The sequence below is a fragment of the Pelodiscus sinensis genome, chromosome 12 (assembly GCF_049634645.1).
Source record: "Pelodiscus sinensis isolate JC-2024 chromosome 12, ASM4963464v1, whole genome shotgun sequence".
Taxonomy (NCBI): domain Eukaryota; kingdom Metazoa; phylum Chordata; order Testudines; family Trionychidae; genus Pelodiscus; species Pelodiscus sinensis.
In genome coordinates, this window is record NC_134722.1 from 15450927 (window position 1) to 15478885 (window position 27959).

At 40.0% G+C, this 27959-nt stretch overlaps 1 long non-coding RNA gene across 1 annotated transcript; it reads right to left on the reverse strand.

Moving 5' to 3' along the window:
* Window positions 1-809: 809 nt before the first annotated feature.
* LOC112546871 (uncharacterized) lies at window positions 810-27566 on the reverse strand. The gene is made up of 4 exons (XR_003090585.2): window positions 27444-27566; window positions 17048-17216; window positions 14456-14540; window positions 810-1004 (listed from the first exon to the last, which is right to left on the reverse strand). It is a non-coding gene; the product is annotated as an uncharacterized LOC112546871 (long non-coding RNA).
* Between the last annotated feature and the right edge of the window lie 393 nt (window positions 27567-27959).

The window sequence follows — 27959 nt, forward strand, 5'->3', positions numbered from 1 at the left end:
ATGGATAGGCACACATCCATGGAGCCTAAGCACTACATGTCTGTTACCTAATGGCATATTATAGTTTAATTATTCTAAATTGTCTTTTGCTAAGACACTCCTAATATAAACAGCTTTTGAGAGATGAGATAAAGAACTGGACATGCATAGCAGTAAAGGCCCCCAAAGCACAATGTGTGTTTGTTGCCATAGGGGCATGTAGACTTACATCTCCAGCACTTAAGCATCTATTTCTTTTGTGCCTATTAGGGCAATTGCTGTGTCTTTTTCTTAGAGAATCACTGTTGCTTTCTTTTCAACCAATGTGTAAGTCTATAACGTAATTACACTTTGCAGTGGAGGCTTCTATTCCTTGCACCTCCACAAAATAAATTTGTAGGCCAGAAGGGTCCATGCTAATATTCGAGGCTGACCTCCTGAACACAGGCCATAGATTGCTGTCAGATTTTCAGTCCCTTAGCTATATTTTCCCAGACATATTGTTCTTCTGTCCAGCTTTAAGTCACACTTTTGCTTTTCGCTTTAATATCATGATTGTCGTTGTTATTCATATTAACATAATCTTATAGTGACTGGAGCTGTTTGTGCTGTACATGAATCAGAGAGTGCCATTTCAGCTTCTGCAGAAGGAAGAACAAAGCCGTTTGGTCAGTGGCAATATTTAATGAAGAATGAACTCACGTTACTTTTCCTTTTTATTCTTTTTATTTTATCATTATTAATATATATGAATTTTCTATTCAGGTATTAACAGATTATTTATTGTTCTTAAAGAACATGTTTAAAAGAATCCTGTTCCCTGGTTGCTGGCTTTTTTATATTTCTGATGTTTTCTAAAGTGGGGTTAGGGCCTGATCCAAAGTCCAATGAAGTAAATGGAAAAGCTCTTGATTCAAAGCTGCGAACTCACCGGGTTTGAATCAGCTCCTTAGCATAAGTGAGAAATGATGTATGGTCTGTTAAAATCCATACTGATATCCAAGGTATAAGCGATTACGTTCTCCCTGTGGGTACAATAATTAAGTTTGATGTGTATATAAGCATAAAAGGGTATGTACAGTTGTACTAGAGAAACATTGAGATAAAGATTCTATAAAAACATCTAGCATCATTCTCCTAATAATTGAAAAGTTTAGCCATTAAACCACCTTTCTGAGTAAATGAAATGAATCGTGAATAATTTGCTGGCAAATCAGTTATATGAGTTACTTGAAACTTTGAACATTTAGGGCCAGGAAGAATTTCTTTCAACCCAGCAGTGTCTGACCAACTATTTGCCAGCAATATCCGGATGGCATCCAGCACACTCATCACACGGGGCATGGATTCTGAAGAAAGAATAAACTATTTCCTAAACTCTTCTACTACCAATTTACAGGGGCAATTCTTTGGCAGTGGGCAAGTGAAGAGTGATAAATTGCTTGTCCCTTTTTTCTAGGTATTCAAGGCAGTTCTGTTTTGTAAAACTTAGTCTTTGAATTAAAGATTTGGGTCATTTCTATGATGGCTCAATATTTTAAAATTCTCATCTATGTTTTTGTAGCTAGTATCTGGAATAGAATCAATATGTACAGTACCATAGCAGAAGGTATGGTCATCTTGCTTTCCCTCCTGTTTCCTACCATTCAGCTCTTCATGGGGGCTGTTAACACATCTTTCAAAGATCTTAAAGCAGCTAACAGACTCATCTTGAGCACAAAAATAAAAACTAGAACCACAAACCAGTGGACTCATTACAATAACAGCATGGCTTTGTCTGACAGCAAGGCAGGAAACTTTAAATTGGACTTGGTACTAACTGTGTATATTACAGGAATTATGTTACATTTAGGTTGCCACTGCAAGTAATGTTTCTAGTCACAGTGCTAGCTACCAATTCCTTCCTAACTTTTGACTTGTTTCCAAGGATGACTGCAGGGTTGCATTATAAGTTTTACATGTTTGCCCCAGGTTGCTAATAGTTTCCTCTCTTTTTTTTCTAATGAGACAGTGTGTGGGTAGATGTGGCTAGAATAGCAAAAAAAATCCTTTCACACACATGTTGTGAAGTATTGTACACGGGTACGCAACATAACCACAGCATAATAAGCTTTTTGGCCAGCAAAATCCATAGACCAAGGCTTCTCTGATTTGGGAAGTGTGATGGAGTGTCCACACCACACAAGAGACTAAGGTAGCTGGATGGACCAATTAACCACCTAGACTGTACCTGGAAGATGAGCCAGGGAGCAAGGAGGACTAATTAATGATAAAGCTCAGCTGGACAGGATTAGGAGAAACCTATTTAAAGCCTAGGAGCTGAGAGTAGAAAGAAGAGGATGCAGAGAGAGGCTGTAGTCTCTCTCATCAGGGTGAGAGAAGGCAAGGTAGGAAGTAGCTAATGGATACAACAATAAGGTTTAGGATTATGCATATTGTGACTGCTTGTTGTAGAGTCACTAAGGCAAAGCTCAGCATGGGCTCCCTTACTAACCATTAGTGAAATGGTATCATTAAAGGGCTATGACAGGGCAGATTGCCTGAAAGACCCAGATACATGCCCTGCTTACCTCTGCAGATGGGAAGAACTACAGTGATCTAACTGGAGGGCCAAGATATGAAGCAGTAACAACCAAGTCCCAAGAGAATGAGACTGCAAGAGAAGTAGGGCAAGCAACTGCCAGAAGAGGTATCAAGCTGGCAGAGGTAATTCATAAACTCAGCCAGAAGAAGGCACTCCTGAGGTGAGTAGAACACCCTGTAACTGTAAGCTAGAAAACTAAAGAAATAAAAGGAAAAAAAAATTCCCTATGGGAGGAAGAAAATGGTATACTGTCATAAAAACCGATCACTGGAACCGAGAATAACAAATAGGCAGGGTACTCAAAATCATGAGAAGGCTGTGGGAACCTAATTCTCTACTCCTTGCAAAGTGCACAGTTTTATATATAAAACATTTATACAGTTTTATATATAAAAAAGAAACGTTTGAAGAATATCCTATGTAATTATCTCCTAGGCCCTTTCCAAAATCCTACCTCCATACAGGGGTGGTTTATGGAAGGACTGGAATTGGTTGCTTAGATAGAGGAAGTGGGGAGAATAGGAGGGAAGTGTCCAAAACTGGTTTGCCAGTAGACTGAGAAATAATCAAGCTGGCTCTGAAATGAAGATTAAGACCATGGTAATGCACATTATTTTTCATTTTTGTATGCCAGCTCTGCTTCTGACTAGGAGCAGAAGTAATTAAATGCCATGGAAGAGCCCAGTGAATTTCCACCCAAATTTTTTTTGTGCCCAAAGAGTAGGCTGAACTTCAGTTCTGAGATGAGTGTGAACCAAAACTTTTGCAACTAAATTCAGTCCTCTGATATACATCCACAATAAGTATATTTTCAACTCGTGTGTGTATCAGATTTGACTTCTGGACTTTAGAGACATGTGCAATCCAAACCTAGACTGGGATCTGTGTTTCACAGATGGCACCAATTTTGAATATAAAAAGAAATATTGTGTGTTGATAATTAAGAATAACCTAGGCACACATCCCTATTTTTACCAATTTAAAAACTAGAATTAATTAAGAATGAGGATAAGAATGATGAATATGTTTTGAATGAAATGAGTCAACCAGGATGTAGCCTGTGATGTACAGTACAGTTCTTGTCTTTGTTTCTGCTTCATCAGGCACAGTGATACAAAAATGCTTTAAAAATATCTTAAACACATACAATCCCTTGGAATTGAGAGGAGCCCCTCTTTCAAGGCATACTCATGCAGAGACAGAGGAACACAGAATTTCAGCTTCATCAGCCATATCAATATTTTACCGCGGTTACAAATCTAACACAGATGCCAAGATATTTTATGTCGCCAAATGTTGCTTTTATTTCTCAGCACATGTTGTACATTCTTTTTTAGAAGTGAACACATCTGTTATGACTTCCTCCAATATATACTTTGTCTCCTTCCCTGCAGTTTGGCTTTTGAAGATTAGAGACATACATCAGAAATGTTACCTATGCAAGAGATTCGATTTATAAGTATGGTTAATCTGCATTGTCTCCATCGCTGCAGGTACTGCAGGAAAGCTGGTGAATCTATTACTTTGGAAGATGACACTATCTTCCCCTTTTTTTCAGGGTAGGGGGGAGGGAAATTAAGGGCTTGAAGAGTGCTTCTTATTTCCCTACATGTTTTTGCTTTCAGTTGTTGTTTAGATTCCTAGCTGCGCATGAAGATTAAGGGAAGCAGCTGAAATGTAAATTCACCCTGGGAAAGGGAAGGGAGACAAGGAGGAGCAGATGCCCCCTCCTTGTTCTGGCATCCAGCTGGTGTTTAACCAGCACAGTTCTTTGTTTTTTCATTGAGGCTGGTTGCCAGCTTGCCCTTGGAAATGGAGTACAAACTGGACTTCCGTATGTATCTGCTTCTCTTTTTGCCAGGCATTGCTCAGCTTAAAATTGCCCCTGACAGTTCATCCTTCCTTCTGCTGCCATCAGCCTGGCTTTCCCCTGCTGAGCTGACTCTCAGAAACAGCTTCTCTGCAGCAAGTGCTGAGAGGTTCCTGACTGAGAGGGGAGGGAATGGTTTTTGCAAGTAAAAAGGAAGCAGAACAGCAGCGACCAGGCTGAAGAGGTAGGAAATGCTGGCAGTGGCTCTTAGAAACTTGCAAATAGTAGTGAAGAAGTGAGTTGAATGGGAAAAGGAGAAGTGGTGTCAGGGAAGAGAGGGGCAGAGGAAAATTGGTGCTCCTTATTGGCTCTAGAGTTATCCCAGAAGAGAGCTCCTTCGTTACAAGGCAATTCAGCAGAAGCTGAAAGAACCAGTGAAACACCCCAGTTTTCCTTGTGAAGCCAGCAATTTTATCTGAAATGGGCTCTGCTATGGATTCTGCTTCAGATTCTGATCTCAAGCTAAACTTTCCCTGGTTAGGTGTACTTTGAGTTTGGCCCATGGCAACCACTGGCCTGAGAAGTCATTTTGGATTTAGATTAATTGATTTAAGGGCAGGATAGGTCATTTGATCATGTAGTCTGACTTCCTGTACAACACAAGCCAACAAATTTCATCCAGTTACTTTTGTGTGGAACCGAATTGCACATGCTTGACTGAAGTATCATGCATGTAGAAAGGTATGTAGTCTTGAACTGGTCAGACCTGTCGCTGGTAGAAAGTGGGTTTTATTTTTTTTTTACTTATATTTTTAAACAGTAGTTGCCAGGTGGATAGTAACTGTGGCAGTGGGGCCCAAAATAAGTGCTAAGACTGCGAACCATTTCAGATCCTTCCTATTCTCCTCCTAGCCTAATTTCTCTGACTCCCTGCTCCATCATTCTCTCCTTCTTTCCCTTCCTCTCCCCAGGATGACCTCCATTCCCCTACCTTCCTCCTATACTGCAGGGTCTCCTATCACTGCTTCCTTCCCTCTCCCACCCGAGTTGTGGTACCCTCTGTAACACAACCTGGCTTCAGAGATACCACACAGCTCCATCTACATCCTGCTGTTACCTCATTTCCTCCCTGCCTATCTGAACTCAGGGGAGATCCTAGTGGCACCTCTTCCTTCCCATTTCTCTTGCCTGTTCTCCAGAGACATGTTGCCATAGCTAATCATCCTTTCCTTTTTATGTTTCTTTGTTTAGCCCTCGTATGGCATGAGTACTGGACAGGGGGCTGACAGCCTTTCTGAGCCGCAAGGCAAGGTAAAGACCCCCCAGCTCTGTGTTCTTGGAAAGGGATAGGTTCTTGGACAGAAGGGGAGGGGACAGCTAGCTCTCAGTGCCACTTGGAGCACGCTGCACCATACTCCCTTAACACTGCCTGCAGCACACCATGCAATGCTCTGGCAGTGATTTAAAGATCCCAAGGCTCTGGCCGCTTGTCACTGCCACCGTTTAAATCACCAGGTCCTACCAACAGCTACCCCTTCCCCCTTTCCTCCCTCACCTGGCAGGCCTGTTATTGGAGAGACCTCTGAGTTGCAGTCAGTGTTAGATCTCAACTTCCAGACCTCTTCATGGCAAAAATGCATGATGGGAAATTTTGTGTGAGGCCGATCCACGGCTTAGCTTCTGGTGGAGCTCCTACAAAATCATCCTCACATTCTTGCTCTCAGCTGTGGCCCCAGCCTGGGGCAGTAAGGAGTGCAGACAGAGTAAGGCGAGGGGAAAGGCATAGCTCAGCACTCTCCTGAAAATTGTTCCAGTACCACTGCACAAACACCTCCCTAAGTGTGAGACATGGAGGAAGTATGTGGGTTGGGAGAGTAATCAAGGATTTCTATTGCTGTTCCATCTCTTCCCATATATTTTTTGACCAGATGCACTATGGAGATTCAGGCTGTAGAGATTCAGAAAGTTTAGAGCACTATCAGTCCAGTTGAGCTAGAATGCAGAGGGTTGGACTAAGAAAGCTCTCAAGATTCCTACAATTCTCTGATTCTGTAAATGCCAAATAATAGCCCACAGGAGTAAAATGTTCAACACCAGGTCTTGTGATCATCACAAAAATGTCTACAGCAATTGCTGGAATGGCTGAGCGCTGCTAGACTCTAATGACCAGTAATCACTGAGCATTTCTATTCAATTGTGTTTTCTGTTTTAGTTTTACTGGTGATGTATATTATGAGGCTTACTTATTTTTTCTATGTGTCAAGCTGAAATTAAGTTGCAGTGTTATGATCAGTAATTCATTTGCTTTGTTATTGAGACTTCAGTTACCCTGGGCTTTCATCATTCTTTGATAATCAATAATATTTAAAGTTGGAACGTGCCTCCGATAGCAACAAACCATTGTGTTGCCTGAGTTAATCTACTTTATGTTTCCACTTAACAAAACACTTTTCACTGAAGTTTAACAACTTTAAAAATGCATTGTAATTCTCCTGATTCCTCCGAGGACTGAGACAATGAAAAGATTTGTAGCCAGGAGGCAAAAGACTATGGGCTGGATTTTCAAACATGCTCAGCTCCCACATAAACTCAGATTTTCAAGAGTTCAGTACACTGGATGCTGACAATCTTTAGAAACTGGCCATGTCAGAAAAGGTAGCAGGTAGATTCTGAAAACATGTAAATATCTAGCCATAACATACATGCCCAAAGAAGCCAGTTGGTTTCCTTTGAAAATCGGTCCCTGAAAATCGGTCCCTGAATGTGGTTGATGAGCAGGTCACAATCTGTCCCTGATATCTCTTGAATATTTGGTCCTATGCAATGATTCCTCTTGTGTGTTGTTGTGAGACATCTGTGTTGTTCTCAATCACAAAAAAATATCATTGCCATATTCCTTCCCTAGGTGCTTAAATAAAAATAAAAAACTTGGGAGATAATTGCTATATTAGTATCTTGCCCATGGACTTAAATATGGCTGACAGAATTTAGGGAAAAAAATGTTTCAAGGTCCATATGTATTAGGCCTTGTATGAAAATGGATAACATCCCTTTAAATAGTTTGTGAGCCATCCGGTAGCCCACACTTGTTTCAGAAGCCACCAGAGCCTGTATATGTAGCCAGGACTTGCATGTTATTTATAGGTAGTTAAGATGGTTATTTTATCTTTCTTTGACTGTTTGGCTCCTTTATATTGCATTTACTGTGGATAGGGGGAGAGTTTGAATTCTTAGCATGACCCTTCCTGATACCGGCTGTGCATTCCCTTTGGGTGATTCAGAATATCACTTGCTATGTTCACTTGGAATCAATACTGAAGTGTAATGTTGTGGCAGCTGCCTATTGATGGAAGCTTAAATTAGCATTAGGGACTAGCCACTGCCTTTGCGAGATAATCTGGCTTTATTTTGCTTTTCCTTCCTCAATTCAATGTATACTTATCTTATTACCAGGCAAAATTACTTTCCTTTGTGCTGCCCTTTGGAATTGTGAACAAATTGTACCAGTACATAGAATTGAAATGTTAGCCTTACTGGTGGTGCTGAGATTAAACTTGAATGCTGTCAAACTGCTACAAGTTAGTGCACTAAACAACCACAAAAAGCACCCTGGGGAAAAAAGGAAGATACTGAATTAATCATGGGATCGTATGTGTGCCTTCAAGAGTTTAACAGTTGCAGGAAGATATGTACAGTCAGTCCAGGGAAACAGAAAGCTTTGTGCACATTGGAAAGTACACAGGAGAGACACCTACTGGTGCTTGTGAAGAAACACAGTTAGATGATATGGGCTGGTTCCAAACATGCAAGCCATGAATGTAAAACAAATAGACCAAGTTGTCAGAAATCACACAACTTTAAAATATATTATATAGTCATTAATTTCTACAAATCCTATTTATATATACACATTGGCCAGGAATTATTCCATACTCTACAGCAGGATTTTTTAAAGAAAATCCCTTTAAATGTCTTAGGGTCAGATCCTCGGCTCATAGAAATAGGCTTAGATCCATTTCAGAGAATTTTACTCATTTACACCAGGTGGGGACTCGATCTTCAGAGTCTTTTCTCTGCTTTTACAATGACATGACTAGTAAGCACTTGAGATGGCACTTTATTTCTTTTGTCCTGATCTCCTTTGGCACTTCCAGGAAATGAATGTATTGCTCTTATCCCCATTTCCCTGGATTCGGTGGGTGGATGCCTAAATGAAGATCTAATTTTCTGCTGTCCCTCTTATGGAGCAGGCTTTTTCTATCAGAGGTGAGGCTGATGCATAGTGACTGTTGTGTCTATAATTAGCAAAGAACAGCAGACGTTTAAGACCAGTGTCCCATAAACAAATGTGTGCATTGTCATAAGTTGTATGTGTTGGCAGCTGGCTCAACATAATAACCTACATTCGGTTTTTTGTACTCACGGTTCTAGGCCTTGATGCATCAAAACAAAGCTTTGTTTGAGAAGTCCAAAGGGCTAATGAGTCACTGCTGAAATCAAAGGGTCCCTTTTACATCAGATGTCTTCATTCTGCTACCTGGGCTGATGTTACTAGGAAGTCATGTGTTGAAAGTTGGTGTATGCTAAGGCCCCCAATGTTCCTGGAGAAGGCATTCTGCTTTTTGGATCATCCTTGTGTAGACTTAGGGCAAGATGGGAGGGGAGGGCAGCTCCTAGGGTTGCCAGATACTTTCACAAAAAATACCAAACATGGCGGGGAAAAAAATAGTTGAGCAAAGAGACCAAACTTGTTGAGCAAAAAAACAAAAACAAAAACAAAAAACTGCACAAAAGTCCTGCGCCTTTAAATCTCAGCATTCCCCACTCCTCCACCCCCAATCCTGCCAGATGCAGCAGGGAAGGAATGTCCAAAGTGAACTTCCATCCAAGAAAAACAGTATTTTCTTTCTTTCTTTCTTTTTTTTTTTTTACCGGACAGAGGCCGCAGATACCAGACACCTGACAACCCTAGCAGCTCCACACTCTAGGTTGGGGTGGTACCTCAGGTGGAAGGGGTGGGGCTATGAAAGCCAGCCCACAGCACCATATGGAGCATGCCACCTGGCACTCTGGCTCTGGGTGCCACTGCTGTCACAGTAGGAGTAGCAACCAGGAGCCCTTTTGAATTGCCAGGACCAAGGGCAACTGCCATTTTTGCCCTCCCCCTACATGAGCAAGCCCTGTGTAGAGTAGAATTATGACTTTCTCTCTAGACCATGGAACCCTAGCACAATCTGTAGTTGAGATGGAAGTTTGAAATTAACATGCCTCTTCCAGAGAAGGGGCCAATGTAGACGTAGCCGGACTGTGACAGTGACATTGAAATGCCAAGGGAGATTAGAGAGTCTATCAAAAGAGAAAACTCAATAATAATGGGGGATTTCAATTATCCCCATATTGACTGGGTACATGTCACCTCAGGACGAGATGCAGAGGTAAAATTTCTCGATGCCTTAAATGACTGCTTCTTGGAGCAGCTGCTACAGGAACCCACAAAGGGAGAGGCAATTCTCAATTTAGTCCTGAGTGGAGCGCAGGATCTAGTCCAGGAGGTAACTATTACAGGACCACTTGGGAATAGTGACCATAAAATAATAACATTTAACATTCCTGTGGTGGGAAGAACACCTCAGCAGTCCAACACTCTGGCATTTAATTTAAAAAAGGGGAATTACACAAAAATGAGGAGGTTAGTTAAACAGAAATTAAAAGGTAGAGTGACTAAAATAAAATCCCTGCAAGCTGCTTGGACACTTCTCAAAGACACCATAATACAGGCCCAACTTAAATGTATACCCCAAATTAAAAAACTTAGTAAGAGACCTAAAAAAGAGCCACCGGGGCTTAACAACCATGTAAAAAAAGCAGAGAGAGATAAAAAGGCAACTTTTAAAAAGTGGAAGTCCAATCCTAGTGAGGTAAATAGAAAGGAACATAAACACTGCCAAATTAAGCGTAAAAATGTAATAGGAAAAGTAAAAAAAAAAAAAAAAAAGATTTTGAGGATTAGCTAGCCAAAAACTCAAGAAATAATAGCAAAATGTTTTTTAAGTACATTAGAAGCAGGAAGCCTGCTAATAAACCAGTGGGGTTCCTGGACAATTGAGATACAAAAGAAGCAATCGAGGACGATAAAGCCATTGCAGAGAGACTAAATGATTTCTTTGCTTCAGTCTTCATGGCTGAGGATGTTAGGGAGATTCCCAAACCTGCACAGTCCTTTGTGGATGATGAATTTGAGGAACTGTCCCAGAGTGAAGTGTCATTAGAGGAGGTTTTGGAACAAATAGAAAAACTTAACAGTAACAAATCACCGGGACCAGATGGCTTTCACCCAAGGATTCTGAAAGAAGTCAAATGTGAAATTGCAGAACTGTTAACTGTGGTTTATAACCTATCCTTTAAATCAGCTTCTGTACCCAAGGACTGGAAGACAGCTAACAAAACTCCAATATTTAAAAAGGGCTCTAGAAGCAACCCTGGAAATTATAGGTCAGTAAGTCTAAGATCAGTACTGGGCAAATTAGTCGAAACAATAGTAAAGAATAAAATTGTTAGACACGTAGAAGAACATAATTTGTTGGGCAAAAGTCAACATGGTTTCTGTAAAGGGAAATCATACCTTACTAATCTATTAGAGTTCTTTGAAGGGGTTAACAAACAAGTGGACAAGGGGGATCCAGTAGGTATAGTATACTTAGATTTCCAGAAAGCCTTTGACAAGGTTCCTCACCAAAGGCTCTTGTGTAAATTAGGTTGTCATGGGATAAAAAGGAAGATCCTTTCATGGATTGAGAACTGGTTAAAAGACAGGAAACAATGGGTAGGAATAAATGGTAAATTTTCAGAATAGCGGTGTTCCCCAAGGGTCAGTCTTAGGACCAATCCTTTTCAATGTATTCATAAACAATCTAGAGAAAGGGGTGAGCAGTGAGGTGGCAAAGTTTGCGGATTATACTAAACTGTTCAAGATAGTCAACACCAGAGCAGACTGTTAAGAACTTCAAAAAGATCTCACCAAACTGAGTGACTGGACAACAAAATGGCAAATGAAATTTAATGTGGATAAGTGTAAAGTAATGAACATTGGAAAAAATAACCCCTACTGTACATACAATATGATGGGGGCTAATTTAGCTACAACTAATCAGGAAAGAGATCTTGGAGTTATGTGGATAGTTCTCTGAAAACGTCCACGCAGTGTGCAGCAGCAGTCAAAAAAGCCAATAGGATGCTAGGAATTATTAAAAAAGGGATAGAAAATAAGACAAAGAATATCTTACTGCCCCTATATAAAACTATAGCACACCCACATCTTGAATATTGTGTACAGATGTGGTCTCCCCACCTCAAAAAAGATATTTTGGCATTAGAAAAGGTTCAGAAAAAAGCAACTAAAATGATTAGGGGCTTGGAACAGGTCCCATATGAGGAGAAGCTAAAGAGACTGGGACTTTTCAGTTTAGGAAAAAGGTGACTGAGGGGTGATATAATAGAAGTATATAAAAGCATGAGTGGTGTGGAGAGGGTGAATAAAGAAAAGTTATTTTCTTGTTCTCATAATATAAGAACTAGAAGACACCAAATGAAATTAATAGGTAGCAGGTTTAAAACTAATAAAAGAAAGTTGTTCTTCACACAGCACACAGTCAACCTGTGGAACTCCTTGCCAGATGAGGCTGTGAAGTCTAGGACTATAACAGAGTTTAAGAAATAGCTAGATACATTCATGGAGGTTAGGGCCATAAAAGGATATTAGATAGGGGGTAAGGAATGGTGCCCCTGGCCTCTGTTTGTCAAAGACTGGAGAAGGATGGCAGGAAAAAAATTGCTTGATCAAATTGCCCCTTCTGGGGCACCTGGTACTGGCCACTGTCAGAAGACAGGATATTGGGCTAGATGGACCTTTGGTCTGACCCAGTATGGCCATTCTTATGATCTTATGTTAAGCTAGGCTATTGGATGAGCAACATGCCCTAAAGTCCCAGGACTTCTGCACCCTGGATTTAGGCCATGTTTTGATAGTAGTTGTCCACTCATCTCATTTATTCACACTGACAGGATGAAGAAGAAGATGTAAATTTCTGACACTTTGTAGACAGAGATGACAAGCATTTGCTGAAATCAGTCATGCTAGAATTGCAGGACAGTCGTGTGTTTGCATTAATAGTGCGAGTGATTGTAATATAAAATAAATCTTGTTTACACTGGTGTGGTGTTTTACTTTTTATCCTGAAATTATTAGTAGAATGATACATTTGAGGTAAAACCTTCTAGATACATGTTTTTATATCCTCGTTCTGGGGCCCATCCAAAGCACATGGAACCTTCTAATTGATTCAGTAGGCCTTGTTATGCCAACTTGTTAATGAACTTTCCAATGATTCTTCTAAAGAGATACATACTCTAAATTGAACCTGATTATCAATGAAATGCACCCAGTCCTTCAAAGACATGTTTGAGCACTTTACATCTTGCAATGTTGGGGAACAATATTTGGTTACTTCAGGCCCTTCACAGTTTTTCCAAAATGTGCTTTTAACATACCTTGTTGCATGAAAGTGGCTTTATTTCTATGAGTTTTCATAAGTGCTATGGAAAACAATATTTAAGGCTGCAATTTTAGGCACTTGTATCATTTAGCATTGGATTTGCAAACAGGGCTTCAAGAATGCTCAGAATGGTGTCTATTGATGATAAGCGCATGCACTTTATCGTTGATAACCATTGTGTTAAAAATGAGAAGCTATTGAAAATGTGCATTTTCATGCACTGTCGGAACAATAGATTTGTGTTTGTTTTGCAGTTGTTGGTTGGTGATGGTGATGATTCTTGGTACACTTGGTTTGTTGGTGCCTATTGTTGATAAGCACATGCACTTTATCTTAGATAACCATTATGTTAAAAAACATGAATTGCAGGATTATGAGAAGATAAAATTAATAATACGGATGGTAATTTGATAGGGGGTGCAATCCATACTTCAATACAGCTACAAGAGTCTTTCCTTTTAAAGTGTTAGTATTCATAGAAACATAAACACACACACACACACTTTGATTTTTTGATGCACTTCTGAGACCTTTCATGTATCTTTGATTAATTCTTATATAATTCAGGCTAGGGAAGAGGTAATAGGTAGAAAAAAATAGGTACTTCTGACTCCAAATCCATTCCTATTTCAGTAATGAGGAGTTGTCAGCTATAATTAGCTGAAAATGGGCAATTTTACTGTTTGGAATACAAAATACAGATTATCAGAGGTAAAAAATAAGGAGAGATATTTGGGGAAAGCTATTAAGGACAAAATTATGCCTAAGTCTAAATGATCATAAATGGACAGATGTTAGCAGCAAGGTAGCAGATGTCCTACAGTAATACTCAAGAGGAGAGTAGTTCTCATTCAAAACCCCAGAAATGTAATATAATTTGGAGAGACAGAGGATATATATCCTTTTTGCTTAGTGAAAACAACACTCACTCATTCCTTTTCCTTCATGTTTGAAAACTGATCTGATGCAGACTTATTGCAGCTATTTGAAAGCTGCTGATGTCAGACCTTTTTTCCTTTGGCAATAGCTAACATTTTGAATATTTAATAGGACCACCTCCTATCTTTTCAATCAGGGACCACCTGGTAATGAATAATCTCTTTGGTGATTGGTGATAACATTATCTGCTAAGAATTATGGTGGTGCCTAAATTCAGAATCCAAATTCTCCACAGTTACGTCTAAGCAAACATTAAAAAAACATAATTGGACCATGCAGGTAATTTCTAAGTTGCAGTTGGGCATATGCCTCGCACTAGACACACATTAGTTCTGCTCAAGCAAGTATGCTAAAAATATCAGTGTGGTTGTTGCATGAGTAGAAACACAAGTTAACTGCCCCAGGACAAGCCCACCAAGCCACCTGGGTCCAAACTTGGGTATTTCACTAAGCCTCCCTGCCTCCCTGCCCATGTTGCAATATCCACACTCATATTTTTAACTCACCAGCTTTGCTTGAGTTAGCTCCTGGTCTCAGCAGTGGTGTAGACATACCCTGAAAGGATAGCCAGGAAGAAGAACGTGGACTCACCTGATCTGAAACTCAATGATACCATGATAGCCTTTGCATTGACTCCTATGGGATTTGGATCAGGCCCTGACAGAAATGGTAAAAACTGAAACAACAGAGGAAAAAAGAATGAAAACAAGTCTGAAAAGTGTCCATTTCAGTAAATATACTACAAGTGTCTTCAATATAAGTGGAAAAAAAGCAGCGTTGGTTGTAATATGTTGTCAGATTGCACTTTCATCCATGCTAAAAATAGATATGGTTAAAGTCATAAAGCGTATATTTTTAATTTGCCATCCGGTGAAGCTGAAATTGATGAACATAAAAGATATCACCATACTTAATGCAGATCAGGCTGCTATAAAAATTCATACTTGGCAGGACAATAAAACTGAAGTCCAAATCTGTTACTGTCCATAGTGGTCAAAGACTGTCCAAAAATGAGTTGGGTAACATATATGTCTCACAGGCACCATTACATCAAACAAACATCAGTTGTCACTTGTTGGGGCCATTAACTAGACAAGTCCAAAATAAAACGCAGACCAGAAAGGACATGTCATGCATTCTATAAATTGTATGGTCTGAGAATCTATTAAAGCTGACAGGGAAGAGAGCTCTGAATTGGTGAGCAGGCTGATTACACCTCATTCTGTATTCCCTATTGACTTTGGTTATGCCATACCTTTCCATTTCCTAGAGAAATAAATTAAAAGTCAGAAGTAATTTGCCTGATGGAGGGTGCAAGTGGAATTTTGCTCTGAAGAGCATTCGCACACTGTGAAAGCCAATTTAACCCCTTAATGGGGGATAGCTTATTTTCTTTTGTTGACAGCTTTGTGGCAGCTAAAATAGGAACCTGATTAAATAGAGACAGTGAGAGATTGAGGTCTTGTTCTAACAGCAGCCGGATCAAGGCCTCTAATCTTATCTCTCAGAACACTGAGATGAACTAAAGATGTTGGCAGAGAGATAATCCTGGCTATTTTTGAGCTGTAAAAGACCCCAGCAAAAAGAAACAGGGGAAATGTGGGAGATATTTTTCACACATAATAATAACATTACATCGTTTAAATACATTTGGATCAAGAGCTTGAAATTCATGTGGCATTATAAAAGTAGAGCTTTCCTCTTATTCTCCAGGCTTGCATCAGAATAGGAAAAGCAAAACAACTCACTCATTCACAAAGAAAATATACAGGTGATGAAGCTTCCAAACATTTATAGTCATCTTGAAATATAGTAATATAGTCTGGTAAAAATCATGATTTCTGACAAAATGAATAGATGACTACCAGGATATAACTATCTTTTTCATATTTTGAATGTTCCCATACATGGAACTATTAAGCATTAAAGCACTTTTCTTAAATGCAAAGCTGGATGCAAAATGGAAGAGATGATTGAGTGAAAAATATTCAAATGTTGAAGTTGTTTCCATGTCATAGTGTAGTAGTCAATTATGGAAGAACTTTGTACGTATTAGTTTAGGAGTGGTGAGGTCTGCATTCTTTCCCCCCTTTCCCTTTTCCCTATATCTGATGAGCCAGAAGCAAGTCTTTGGGAACATATGCCACTTAAGATAAGCATTGTTGCCAGTATAGCAAGAACAAGTATGAGATAATGGTAAAGAGCAAGAACGCATAAACAATTCTGTTTTCCCTAATGTACTGATCACGTAAACAGGGCCAAAGGACAAGAAGATCCAGATCAGAACCAGATCAATAACTAACAGCTAAGCCCTACATCAGCACTAATGAGCAAGCACTAGAAATTTCCAAACTGCCAAACAAGGCAGGAAAATTGTGTTTAAGGCTGTCTCAGAGCCTAGCAAATCGGACCTCACCGATGGGCTTTGGGTACCGGCACTTCAGAAGATGAGACAACCTCCCACTTTGTCTGCAGCCTACCCAGGGTCCCAGGCTTGCAGGAAGGGATGTAAGATATGCCACTTTTTTGTTATATTGTTCTTCCAGTTATGGGGCACAGCTGTTAGCTGTCAAGAAATAAACTGTTTGTATTTGACAGATACCTGTGTAGCATCCTTTGTACTTTGGGGACCCAGTGTCAGACCTGAGACTTACTCTTGCCGACTACACATAGGTTTCAGAATTGAATTAGTCTTCCTTCCTTTAATATTGTTTAATTTTTTTAAACACTTCAATATGTTGATAAATTTGGTCTGCTTTCTCCTTTTATTCCTCCCCAAATGAAATAATATAAATGACATGCACATTAGGTTCCTCATCCCCATTTTTAAGAAGTTGAAAAATTACAGGGTTCTGGCAGGAAAAAGAAAATGGCAAAGTGTAAAAAGGCAAACCAGATATGGATAGAATTACTTGTATTGAATTTGGTGGAGAGAAGGGGAGATGAGAAAAGGAAAAAGGAGGGATTAAAGAAAAAGACCTCACAATTACAAAATGTCATAATGTTTAATTTAAATTAAACACCACATTTCTTGAGATTTCTCTAAAAAATACTTTTCAGTGTTGATTTTTTTAAAATTTTTATCTTTTTTTGGTTGGAGAGAGATTGCAACTTAAAATTTGGAACCACTGTAAAATATATACAAGACTCTCAGCTGTTATACATCATTATAATTTTATTTACCTCAGTATGAAGCCATAATTGTATACTCCAGTTGAGAAGCCAGGCAGTTCTGGAGGGATCACATGGGATTTTGAGTCTGAGCCTTTTCCCACTTGGATATACTTTCAAAACTCCACTGATTTAAGTATGAGAAGGATCGGAACCGATTGCTAGCTCTCTAACGAGACACCTTTAATTAGAAAGGAAGCAAAAGTAACAGGAGTGTTGTGACACCAGTTTTATAAAATAAATAGATCTAGTCACTATAAGCATTTTCTTAAAACATGGGATAAACCCAATTCTGTTTGTAGCATTTGAGTTTACATTCCCCATTTGAATTGTGCTTTTTAATATGATGCAAAGTCAAAATTCTCATCTCCAATGTGCGTTATTGATCTCTGTCACACACTGCAGCACCTCTAATGGAAATCTAAAGTAGAGCTTGAGAAGGATAATTTTGCTCAGACTTTCACATGCTATTTTAGTCACTGCTAATGATCTCTGGTCAAGGTCAAATTTTGCCCTTGGAGCTCAATGATGAATGTCATCTTGATTTTTTTTTTTTGCAGTCCCAATATGCTTTAATGTCAGTAGGCCAAACTGTGTCCATGGATATCACTGTACAACTGCCATGGGCCCAGAAGCATTTGCATGTTGATGTCCAAAGCCAGAATTTTGCTTACTGAGATATTGGTGTCTTTAAAGAGTACAGAAAATCAGACTCACTTTCCACTCTATTAACATGAGAGCAGAATTTTGCCCTAACTCTCTCTCTTTCTCTTTTTTATGTGCCATGCAACATACATTGTTAAAATCACTTGCAAAATTGTTTTTACTCCTGTAAGGCTTTTTGAGAAAAGTAGAAAAGCTATTTAAAATTAATGACAGCGTCAAGATTCATAAAAGGTTTCATTTCTTGTCTTTCTTGCTCTCTCTTTCCTTCTCTCTGATGATTTCAGAATATCACTCTAATAAACTAGTAGACTAGTAGTGGTTTGACTAGATAAGTATGAATAGCTTAATGGCTGTCATGTATATAAATTCTGCTTGTCACTTAGTACTTTATTATTATGCTCATATTTAAAGTTTTATACTTACAGGTTAGATTATTTTTAATCAGGTAAAATTCAGTTTGAGAGACATCTATTGGTTTATCTAATAAATTCAGTTAAAAGATTTGCATGAAGTAGAAAATAAAATGGAAAAGAGGGGAAAAAAGGCATTATCTCTTGAATTGCATACAATGGAGAAGGATTTATTCAAAATGGCTTTGTGTTTCATGCCTTATATGTATTTCTGAACATATATTTAAGACCTAATATGAAGATAATTGGGGGCCAAATAATTTTAAATAGGATTTTACTTTTCCACACAAAAATACATGCACAGTTGGTCATCTATGTTTGTGTGTGCAGACATTAGAGCTTTGTACTCACATGTAGTACTTACATGGACAAACTGACAGCTGGATGTCTAAATTGTGTAACACCTGATTTTTAGGGGAATTCACAGTAATAATTAGTTCATTTGCCCTTCAATTGGGCTTTTTTTTTTAATGTGGGCCTTCTATTGATACATAACAACTTTTCTTGAAATATTCCTTTCTGAGATAAGAAGTTGTTTTAATGGAAGCCAAATAGTGTGTTTCAAATTCTGCCCTACAAAATCCCATGAAGAGAGAATTTTCCCCTTTAGAGACTTCTGACATGACCCTTTGAGCAGTGACTCTGTGACACCAATCTATGACACAGTTGGAGTCAAGATGATCACACATGGGCTACGTCTACACTGGCATGATTTTCCGAAAATGCTTTTAACGGAAAACTTTTCCATTAAAAGCATTTTCGGAAAAGCATGTCTAGATTGGCAGGATGCTTTTCCGCAAAAGCACTTTTTGTGGAAAAGCGTCCGTGGCCAACCTAGACGCGGTTTTCCGCAAAAAAGCCCTGATCGTCATTTTCGCGATTGGGGCTTTTTTGCGGAAAACAGTACTGTGCTGTCTACATTGGCCCTTTTGTGCAAAAGTCTTTCGGAAAAAGACTTTTGCCCGAACAGGAGCAGCATAGTATTTCCTCAAAAGCACTGACAATCTTACATGAGATCGTCAGTGCTTTTGCAGAAATTCAGGCGGCCAGTGTAGACAGCTGGCAAGTTGGAAAAACTTGCCAGTCTAGACACAGCCATGATGAGAAAGATCATTCATGATACTAACAGTAGCCGTGTGTGTTATGGCTGTTGTGCTTTTTGTCTTCAAACCCACCCTCCACAAATGAAGATGTGCCACAATATTTAGCTGCATTTTCACTGGTGAAATGTTCCTTTTATTGAATTTCTGAGCTCTTTTAAAGCACGTTGGTATCTTTCTGGATGAAAGTCACTGTATAAATATTAGATCATTATCAGAAGTGCATATCCATTTTAAAGCTGACTGCCACTAAAATCTTTCAGACAATCTCAGCACTGTCTAACAAGGTCTGATTGTGTCTGACATTCACTCTATGCTTAATGTAACATCCCATTAGGTAGTATGTAGAGGCACTGCCATATGGAGAGGAGGGGAACTATACTAGGCAAAACATAATTTTGGTTCCCAAATCTTCCACAATGCCTTAACTTATTGAAAATAAGGAAACTAGAGGGATCCATTAGCTTCCGTAGCATTATAATGATTTGGGAGTTCTGTGCGTACAACTTTTTAAAAATTCTGTTTGATATTAATTGTTGATCACTTTAACAAATTTCAAACTCCATTTTGCTATCTTTGATGTCCCTTCAACTCCATGTTATATTAAAATTCAGTTTTGATAATAGAATTGTGTTAAATTTGGATGGTCATCTATTCAAATACAAACATCGTCAACAATAGGCTGGTTACAACCAAATAAAATTTGTTTTTCAGGGGACCCATTGCCACCCGGTATTGGTCTTGGATCATCTGAAAATTATACTCCAAATGTCACCTGGCAAAGGGACCAGAAGGTTATAAAAGGGCAGGAAGTGATTTATTTGGGGTCTTGGATTATTTTCACATAAATTCAGTCAAAATATTTGCATGAAGAAGGAAATGTTTGCTCAGTCAGAGGGAAACTGATGAGTTTTGGGGGAATCCTGCCTATCTGAACTCAGGTGGGCTCTCTAGGGGCACAACTAAACTACATTCCTCTGCTAAAAGAGGAATGCAAATGAGCCCAATCGAAAATGTAAATGAAGCATGGATTTACAAATCTCACGCTTCATTTGCATAATTGCGTGAGTGCGCTTTTTCAAAAAAGGGTTTTTCGAAAAAGAAATCGCAGTCTGGATGGGGTTCTTTAGAAAAAAACAACCCCTTTTTCAAAAGAACCTGTATTCATGAAAAAATGAGGAGTACATGTTCTTTCGAAAAAGGATTTTATTTTCAAAAGAACCCCGTCTAAACTGCAGTTTCTTTTTTGAAAAACCCTTTTTTGAAAAAGCGCACTCACACGATTATGCAAATGAAGCGTAAGATTTGTAAATCTGCGCTTCATTGCATTTCCAATCGGGCTCATTTACATTTCTCTTTCAGATGAGGAATGTAGTTTAGCTATAGCCTGGGACTTCAAAGGGAAGAGTGAGTTAGAATGGAGCCACTGGACAGTCAAGATGCTAAGGGAGCTCTCAAGGATGATAAGGCAATTGTGGAGAAACTAAATTAATTCTTTGCATCTGTGTTCATAGTTGAGGATGTGAGTGAGATTCCAAAACCTGAGACATTCTTTTTAGAAGCCAACTTGAACTGTCCCAGTTTGAGGCGTCAGTAGAGAAGGTTTCAGAATAAATTGATAAATTAAGCAGTAATAAGTCACCAGATGGTATTCACCCAAAATTTCTGCAGGTACTCAGATGGTAAATTGAAGAACGAGCAACCATGATTTGTAACCTATAATTGAAATCAGCTTCTGTATCAAGTGACTGGAGGATAGCTAAAGTGACATCAATTTTTACAAAGGGCTCCAGAACGATCCCTGGAATTATGAGCCAGTAAGCCTGATTTCAGTTCTGGGTGCACTGGTTGAAACTGTAATACAAAAAAAAAAGTGTCAGGACAAAGAGAGAAGCATAATCTTGAGGGGGGGGAAGAGAGTCAATGTTTTTTGTTAAGGGAAATCATGCATTATCAATCTAGTAGAATTTTTTTAGTAGGTCAAGCAGTATGTAAAAGAAGGGATCCAGTGGATATAGTGTACTTAAATTTTCAGAAAGCCTTTGACAAGGTGCCTCGCCAAAGGCTCTTAGGTAAAGTAAGCAGTTAGAATGAAAAAAGGTAAATAATAATATCCCCATGGGTCTGTCCAGGATTTAGTCCTGTTCAACATATTCATAAATGATCTGGAAAAAGGGATAAACAGTGAGGTGGCAAAATATGTAGATGATACAAAACTACTCAAGATACTTACATCCAAAGCGGATTGTGAAGAGCTTAAAAGGAATGTCACAAAACGGGGTGACTGGGCAACAAAATGACCGATGAAATTTAAAGTTGATAAATGCAAAGTAATGCATATTGAAAAACATTATCCCAGTTATATATATAAAATAAAGGGGTCTAGATTACCACTCAGGAAAAATTACCACTCAGTGCTGTTACCACTCAGGAAAAATTCTGGAGTCATTGTGGATAGCTTTCTGAAAACATCCTCTTAATGTGCAGTGGCAGCCAAAAAAGCGAACAGAATGTTGAAAATCATCAAAAAGTAGATAAGACAGAAAATATAATATTTCACTGCATAAATTGATGATATTTCCACATTTTGAATACTGCATGTTGATGTAGTTGTCCCATGTCAAAAAAAAGGTGTATTGGAATTGGAAAAGGTTCAGAAAAGGGAACAAAAATGATGAGGGATATGGACCAATATCTGTATGATGAGAGATTTATAAGATTGGAACTTTTCAGCTTGGAAAAGAGACTACTAAGGGGGGATATGACAGAGGTCTAAAAAACAATAACTGGTGTAGAAAAGCAAATAACAAAATATTATTAACTCCTTCTCATAATACAGGAACTAAGGGGCACAAAATTAAATTAATAGGAAGCAGTTTTAAAATAAACAAAGGGTACATTCTTTTTTATACAAAGCACAGTCAACTGGTGAAGCTCTTTGCCAGGAGATGTTGTGAAGGGCAAGACTATTACTAGGTTAAAAAAGAACTAGATAAAGTCAATAGATATGAGGCAGGATAGGCAGATGGATCACTTTGATTTCCTGTTTGGTTCATTCCCTCCGAGGCACCAAACATTGGCCATCATCAGAAGACCTAATACTGGACTACATGGACTTTTGGTCTGACCTAATATGGCTTTTCTTATATTATGTCTGGCCATCTGTCCTGTAAACAACATGTGGCAGTGTCATGACTCCACTGCACTCTACCAATTTTCTTGAGGCTAGTGGTAGATGTTAATCTATCCATGCTCATCCCATGTACTTCTAGAAGTCAGACCTTTACATAAGTAGACCTTTACATAGGTATATGAAGAGGATGAAGGCACCATCCCCATAATCCTTTTAACATTCTCACATGGATTGACCACTATCTGATTGCTAATAAACACAGTCAGGCTTTAGGGAAGGTATTTGTTTTTGTCAAGTGCAATATAGTTTTAATTTTAAACGTGAATGATAAATGGCAGACATGTGACCATGCTTTTCATGGGCTTGCTGCTCCTATTTATATAAATGGACATTCTATCATAGAACTATAGAATATTAGAACTGGAAGGGACCTCAAGAGATCATCAAGGCCAGTCCCCTGCCCTCACATCTATCCCAGATAGATGTCTATCCAACCTGTTCTTAAATGTCTCCAGAGATGGAGATTCCACAACCTCCCTAGACAATTTACTCCAGTGTTTAACCACTTGCGAACTCTCTATGTCGTCATCTAAATCATTGATGAAGATATTGAACAGAACCAGTCCCAAAACAGACCCCTGCAGTACCCCATTTGTTATGCCCTTCTAGCATGATTGTGAACAATTAATAACGACAGCCGGTCCCTGAGTTGCGAACGGTCGAGTTATGATCGTTCGCATTTATGACCAAAGCTCCCATGGAACAGTCCCCAACTTACGAACAGCGCAGTCGCTACATACCTCAGTGGGGTCTGAGGGTAACTCTACACTACAGCGCTAATTCGAACTAACGGATCCAGTCTAAAAAACTAGTTCGAATTAGCGTTTTGCTAATTCGAACTAGCATGTCCACATTAAGTGGACCCTGAACCGGGGTTAAGGATGGCCGGAAGCAGTGCCGGCAGGGCATCAGATGAGGACTTAGACCGTGGAGCTGCTGCCTCAGGCTAGCCGAGGGCTGTGCTTAAAGGGACCCGACCCCCACCCTGGACAGCCAGTTCTCAGGGGTGCCCCGCTTGCAAAGCAGTCCTAGCTTGGATTGCCTGGAGTACCCACACTGGGCACATCACACCACTCGGCCATCAGACCGACTGCACTTGCCGCAGGTTGCCATCTGGGGAGCGGGGGCAATTGGGGGGCTGCAGGAGAGGTTCCACCCCCAGAAGCCCGCAGAGCCAGCCCAGTCCTCCCCATCGAGGGCTCGTACCCCATTCCTCCCTCATCTCCTTCCACTTACCCTTCCCTAGCCCCCCTTCCTGATGTACAAAATAAAGAAAATGTGTGGTCAAAAATAGAATCTCTCTTTATTGAACAAAACTCAGGGAGACTGGGAAAAGGAGATGGGAGAGGGGAGGGCAACTAAAATGATCAGAGGTTTGGAACAGGTCCCATATGAAGAGAGGCTAAAGAGACTGGGACTTTTCAGTTTAGAAAAGAGGAGACTGAGGGGGGATAAGATAGAGGTCTCTAAAAGCATGAGTGGGGTAGAGAGGATGCATCAAGAAAAGTTCTTAATTAGTTCCCATAATAGAAGGACTAGAGGACACCAAAGGAAAGGAATGGGTAGCAGGCTTCAAACTAGTAACAGAAAGTTGTTCTTCACAAAGCAAAGAGTCAACCTGTAGAACTCCTTGCTGCAGGAGGCTGTGAAGGCTACAACTAGAACAGAGTTTAAAGAGAAGTGAGATAAAGTCATGGAGGTTGGGTCCATGGAGTGGTATTAGCTAGGGAGTAGGAGTGGTGACCCTGCCCAAAGTTTGTGGAAGGCTGGAGAGGGATGGCACGAGACAAATTGCTTGGTCACTGTCTTCGGTCCATCCCCTCCAGGGTCCCTAGGGTTGGCTGCTGTCGGCAGACAGGCTACTGGGCTAGATGGACCTTTGGTCTGACCCAGGATGGCCATTGTAAGCTCAGGGCTCAGGGTCGGGGGTCTCAGTGGACCTCCTTGATTTTCATGCACACCTGCTCCTGGGTGGCCAGGCTGGCAGCTCTCCTGCCCTAGATGGCCACTTTCCTGTGCCTAGTGCGGAGGTCGTGGACGAGATCCACGATGTCCGCACTAGACCAGGCGGGTGCCCGCCTCTTGCGGTCCCAGGCAAGCTCCCGGGAGCTGCCAGCCTGGTCCGGGAAGAGGGGGAGGGCTGGAGGGCATCGGGTTGCTGGCTCGAGACGTGCCAGGTGCAGGGTCTGCTAGCTGGGTGCTGGCAGGCTTGCACCTGGCATGGGCACCGTAGCCAGACCGTGCCCCTTTAAGGGGTCCGGGGCCGGGAGGGGGGCAATAGAGTTTCCCTGGTGTTAGCCAGAGTGGCCACCAGGGAAAGCTGGGGAGGGCTAGCCCCCCACTAGTTCGAATTAAGAGGCTACACACCCCTTAATTCGAACTAGTAAGTTTGAACTAGGCTTAGTCCTCGTAGAATGAGGTTTACCTAGTTCGAACTAAGTGCTCCACTAGTTCGAATTAAGTTCGAACTAGTGGAGCGCTAGTGTAGCGCCTATTAAAGTTAATTCAAACTAACGTCTGTTAGTTCGAATTAACTTTGTAGTGTAGACATACCCTGAGTTACAAAGAGATCGAGTTACAGCCAAGTGTTTGGTCCGTGACTTGTTCATAACTCGGGGAGAGGCTGTACTCTCTGAAAATTGTTGTCCAGCCAGTTATGCACCCCCCTCTTATAATAACCCCATAGAATCATAGAATCATAGGACTGGAAGTGACCTCAAGAGTTCATCGAGTCCAGCCCCCCACCCTCAAGGCAGGACCAAGCTCCGTCTACACCATCCCTGACAGATGTCTATCTAACCTGTTCTTAAATATCTCCAGAGAGGGAGATTCCACCACTTCCCTTGGCAATTTATTCCAATATTTGACCACCCTGACAGTTAGGAATTTTTTCCTAATGTCCAATCTAAACCTCCCCTGCTGCACTTTAAGCCCATTACTCCTTGTCCTGTCCTCAGAAACCAAGAGGAACAAATTTTCTCCTTCCTCCTTGTGACAACCTTTTAGATATTTGAAAACCGCTATCATGTCCCCCCTTAATCTTCTTTTTTCCAAACTAAACAAGCCCAGTTCATGAAGCCTAGCTTCATAGGTTTATATTTCCCTAGTTTATTTCCCTAGTTTATTTCCCTAGTTTATATTTCCATCTAGTTTATATTTCCCTAGTTTATTAATAAGAAGGTATTGTAAGACCGTATCAAATGCTTTACTAAAGTCTATGTATACTATGTCCACCACCTTTCCCCTAGCCACAAGACTTGTTATCTTATCAAAGAAAGCTATCAGATTGGTTTGATATGATTTGTTCTTTGCAAATCTATGCTGGCTGTTACCTATCACCTTATTATCTTTCAGATGTTTTCAGATGAATTCCTTAATTACTTTCTCCATTAACTTCCCTGCCATAGAAGTTAGACTAACTGGTTGTACTTTCCTGGGTTGTTCTTTCCCTTTTTTAAGATGGGCACTATATTTGTCCTTTTCCAGCCTTCTGGAATCTCACCCGACTTCTATGACTTTTTCAAAGATGATAGTTAAAGACTCAGATACCTTCTCTTGAGTATTCTAGGATGCATTTCTTCAGGCCCTGGTGACTAGGAAGCATCTAACTTTTCTAAGAACTTTTTAACCTGTTCTTTTTCTAATTGTACTTCTAAACATCCTTTATGATTTTTAGATCATGTAAGATCTGTTGGTTAAACCAAGGTGGTCTCTTGCCATACTTTCTATCTTTCCTACACAGTGGAATAGTTTGCTTTTGGGTCCTTAATAATGTCCCTTTGAACAACTGCCAACTCTCTTCAGTTATTTTGTTGTTTTGTCATTAACTCCAGTAGGAGTGAGACTGAACTCTTTATATTTGTAAAGAAAAAGGACTAAAGGCCCAGTAAAAAGAAACTTCACTCTAGCTCTTTGCTTTTAGGGGTACGTCTAAACTACATGGCTCCATCGACAGAGCCATGTACATTAGTGTACTCGAAAAAGGGAAATGAAGCAGCGATTTAAATAATCACCGCTTCATTTACATCAAAATAGCTGCCACGCTGTGACGATCAGCAGTTTGGCAGCACAGCGCGATAGTCTGGACACTCTTGCCCTTGTTGACCATCCCGGAAAACCTCATTCCACGAGGCATAACCGGGTGGTCAAAGGCTTCCCTTGTTGACCGCAGAGCGTCCAGACTACTGCATTGTGCCGCCAAACAGCTGATCGGCACAGCGCAGCAGCCATTTTGATGTAAATGAAGCAGCAATTGTTTAAATCACCACTTCATTTCCCTATGTTTTGAAACCTCATCTACATGGCTCCATCAACGGAGCCATGTAGTCTAGACATACCCTAGGTGTCTGTTGAGAACAGACAAAACAGTGTAATATCTGAGTGTGAATTATGAGGTGCATGGATTAGTTAAGCCCAAAATGATCAAAGTTATGCTATTGTAGCATCTTTGAAAAAATACATGCTTTATTGCACTGGGATATTGAGATTGGGCCTTATTTAACTCTCACTGAAGCAAAAAATCAATGGCAAAATGCTCATTAACTGCAGTTGGAGCAGGATTAGATCTGCTGTGCAAGAGATTTTGCTCCCAATTTATCTTAACTCATATAGGTCTGTGCCATAATTCTTCCCTAGTTTTCTTTATTTCACATTGTAAATGGTCATTATATTTGGCAGGCCTCAAATGGGGTGCTCAAGGACCCAGAAGGGTAGCTAGATTGGCCGTAATGTCTTGCGGACAATTACCTTTATGTTTGAGCTGCAACAAGTCACCAGCATTTTTTTTACAAAGCCACCATTGACTAAAGGATGGCTTTTTTAAGTCCTTGATGGTCAAAATATTTTCACAGTACAAAAGTTCTAGTATTATAACAGTCATCAGTGTATTTTTATCTAGCAGGGTCAAAACTTGTCTGACAATCTTGCCCTTCATTCATGTTGAAACGGCACCAAGGAAATGACAATCATAAACTAAGAGGACAATACATACAGTATATTCTTTCAAAACACAATTATTTATACAATGCAGACTCACTTACTAGAGCTTTGAACTACTATGTCGATCTATTTCATGCAGTACTCCTAACAGTGTCCCTTGCCTTGTGAATTCAGTCATTTTCTCTACAAGAAAGCAAGGTATTTAAAGCAGGTGTGATATTGTCAGCTGCTTATCGTTCATTTCCCATTATGACCTCAAGAGGAAGGATTTTTTTTTGGCACTGCTTTTTTTTCTGAAGTTTTGAGTGCTTCGTGTGGTAATGTTATCATTGTTCTTTCATGATAGGATTTGTGTGTGTGTGTGTGTGTGTGTGTGTGTGTGTGTGTGTGTGTGTGTGTGTGTGTGTGTGTGTGTGTGAAATAAATATATAATAGAAACTCAATCTTAACTATGGAACTACAGACTAGTGGATGCATAAAAATAATAAAAAAACAGATGGCAACATTTTCCTGAGAAAAAATGTGAAGAAACTTTCCAGGCATTACAAATGGAAGGCCTCTATTCCCTAACAGACAAACAGATATGTTACTTTTGAGAGATCCCAAACCCCTGAGGG